The sequence below is a fragment of the Triticum dicoccoides genome, chromosome 3B (assembly GCF_002162155.2).
Source record: "Triticum dicoccoides isolate Atlit2015 ecotype Zavitan chromosome 3B, WEW_v2.0, whole genome shotgun sequence".
NCBI classification, from domain to species: domain Eukaryota; kingdom Viridiplantae; phylum Streptophyta; class Magnoliopsida; order Poales; family Poaceae; genus Triticum; species Triticum dicoccoides.
Window position 1 is genome coordinate 445,093,501 of NC_041385.1, and position 3,581 is coordinate 445,097,081.

Consider the following 3,581-nt stretch of genomic DNA (forward strand, 5'->3'; position numbering starts at 1 on the left):
AAGGCACGAGGTTAGTATGCCTACCGGGAATAAGGCCGGGGAGTAAGGTGATGCGCCATACCGTTGCACCGGAGTTTCTATCCGGACCGCACTACTTTTTAGCCTGTTGGGCCGTGCTGCCCCTTGTTGGCTAGCCGCCGCGGGCTCGGCCCTCCGCCTCAAGGGCGCCCCCTACGAAACACCATTGGTATACGGTGGTCAAAAACACGCACGGATGGGTCATTTTCAAAGTATTGGGACTTCGGTCTCAGTTACCTACGAAGCGGGAAGTATTCCGGGGTAATCGGCCGTAATGGCGACCAAGGCCTTATCGATGCTCAGTTGATGGAAAACCCCATTGATCAGCTCCACCGATATGTCTGAATCCTCTTGGGAGGTCAGATCGAGGAACCGTTCTGGATCCTCGGGTTGTGGAGGCGGGCTGTTTATATCCTTTACGGCCCGGCGCAGTTCCTGCGCCAAAATCACAAAATGAGATACTTGACTATGGGAGCACGGATCGGATAGGCAAGAATGAATGTCCGCTTACCCAGCTTGGAGGATTGTTCATAGAAAATCTGCCTTGCGGATTGATGCGGAGGAATTCCTCCTCTTCTCCCTTGTACAATGCGGACAAGATCTTCGTCAGATCGGCGACCGATCCCGGCCCCTTACGGCCGCAGCGGGTGGCATCGTCCTCCCTGTTGAAATCCCACATGGGGTGGCCTCTATACTGGAGCGGCTGCACCCCCCGCATAATGCATATGGCCATGACTCCGATCATGGTCAGTCCGGAATGAGCTAATAACCTTATCCGGTTCATCAGGTAAATGACGTCCCTGTCATTTTCCCTCTGAGGGCTCCGTGGACGCCAGCTTAGGCGTTTCTTCAAAGGAGCGTTATTGAACTCGGGGAGGCCGACCCAAACAGGGTCCGGCAGGGGGACATCTTCTATATAAAACCATGCCGAAGGCCAGTCTTCGGACGCCTTCTTCGGGGTTCCGGATAGGTATCCGGTCCTAGCGATGCGCCATAGTTCGGCTCCGCCCACTTGATATATTGACCCCTCTTGAGAACGGGGCACAAGACAGAACAGCTTCTTCCATAGCGCAAAATGAGGCTTGATGCCCAAAAACAGCTCGCAAAGGGCCACGAAGCCCGCGATATGCAAAATGGAGGCAGGCGTAAGGTTGTGCAATTGGAGGCCATAGAACTCCAGGAGCCCCCGGAGAAACCGATTTCCTGAAATCCGATCCCTCTTATCAAATAAGAGACAAGGCATACCCGCTCTCCTTTGGAGGGGCTGGGGACGCTCTCCGCTTGCTTTCCGCCCTTATAGGTGGTGAGTCCGGCTCAAACCGGGACCATGAAGGCTAGGGGAAGAAATCCCTTGGTTTGGAGCACCACTAGCTCACTGTGCGGGACGGAGCATCTCTCCCACTCTCCAGGCTGAGGGCTGGGAGGGCGAGAGGAGGAGCTGCATCGACTGTCCATGATGGAATGGATTTCTGTCAGATGCGCTCTGATGAATGCTCGCGAAGGGAGGATGGTGTGATTCGGATCTAGATCCTCGTCTCTTTTATAGACAGCTCATTTGCGCAGCTAGGGGGTAAATGTAAAAATACCCTGACTTTTCACATTCGTTCAACACGTGGAAGACGGCCATTATTGGGCGTGGAAGCCAAGGAGCGCAGTATTCACAGGAAGTCGGACGCTATTCAGCAGGTACACAGGATTTGGAGAAGAACCCGCCTTGCAATGTCGAAGACAATCTACGCGTCGGACTCATCGCCATTGAAGCCTGGTTCGGGGGCTACTGAGGGAGTCCCGGATTAGGGGGTGTCTGGATAGCCTAACTATCATCTTCGGCCGGACTCCTGGACTATGAAGATACAAGATTGAAGACTTCGTCCCATGTCCGAATGGGACTTTCCTTGGTGTGGAAGGCAAGCTTGGCGATACGGATATGTAGATCTCCTACCATTGTAACCGACTCTGTGTAACCCTAACCCTCTTTGGTGCCTATATAAACCGGAGGGTTTTAGTCCGTAGGACGAACAACAATCATACCAACCAACTGCTTTTTGTTAATGGATCGGCCTTGGGTGTTTTGTCTGTCGACGCAGCTCAGTCCAGTGATTCTGTCCAGGGCCCGATTGCGGCTCCACCTGAGGTAAACAGTATTGAACTGACCCTGACTATGTCCAATGCTGGTATGCAGTTGTCCATGCTTTCAGATCATGACAGCTATGCCTCGCTCCTGCTGAATGAGTGTGTGCCTATGCTAAGGCTCAACACCTACCTCACTGCTGCTATCCGGCCTATCATTGCTGCTTTTGGCCCTTGGAGTTCAGGTTTTGGTTTTCGGGATAGTTCAGTGCAATTCTCGGTCAATGTTGAGGAGACAAATGGGCATTTCTCTGTTCGGTCAGCATCTAAAACTGTCAAACACTCTGCTGACTCTGCCTCTCGTACTATCCTTATTCCTAGTCACACCTCATGGGCTCTACACCAGGGAGATGATGTGCCTGTGTCTCTTGAGGAATCTGCCCTTCTCCCCCGGGCTGCTACTTCCAAGGTTGTCATTACTGAGATTGATGCTGGCCTCGATCAGGATGAGCCGTCAGATGTGACCATTCCTACTAACACTAATGCTCTGAGCCTAACTGCTCCGGATGATGCAGTGCTTCCTCAGCTTCCCAATGCTATCACTGAAGCATCAACTGAAGCCACCAAGACTTTGATTGCTCCTCGTGCGGTGGATCTGGGTGCAGGCACTTCAGTAGTCAGGAAAGGCAAACCCAAAGCTCCAGCATCTGTGCTGGAGGTGCGTCGCAGCAATAGATCCAACAAATATGATGGGTTTAAGGTACCCTCTGTCTCTGACACTAAGCCAAAACCCTCTAAAGTTAAACCCCGAGTTGTACCCTCTGCTACTGATACTCCTATGGAGGTTGTTGATCACACAGTCAATCAGGGGGACTACATCCCGCCGCCTACTCCAATTCAGGTTCTGCAGCACATTGGAATTAGCAAGTGCGCCATCCCGCCAGCCGAGGTCTCTGAAGAAGCTCTCATGGCGGATTCTACGGACGGCCCGCCCCAGGCTTGAAGTATCTGAAAGTGCCTGCTGAGAGGCTTACCTATTTTGCTTTATCCTTTCATGTCTTCTTTGTTGAATTGGAACATCCTATGCTGGAATGTACGTCGCTTAAACTCTGAACCTAAACTTTTAGCGCTATCTAATGCTATCGCTTCTAGTGGTTGTGCTATCATTTGTCTGCAAGAAACAAAAAAACCCACCATTGATAATATGTTCATTAAATCTTGCTGCCCGAAGAGATTTGACAAATTTGCTTACATACCTTCGAATGGGGCCTCGGGAGGGATCGTCACAATCTGGAATAGTGCCATCTTTACTGGCTCTGTGATTATGGAAGAAGATTTTGCATTGGCCATTAAGTTTCGTTCCACACAGTCTTCCAAGGAATGGACGCTGGTGAATATTTATGGCCCATGCCAAGGGGATTCTAGAGTGACTTATACAAATTGGCTCCGACATCTTAATATTCCATCTAATGATGATTGGCTTTTATTGGGAG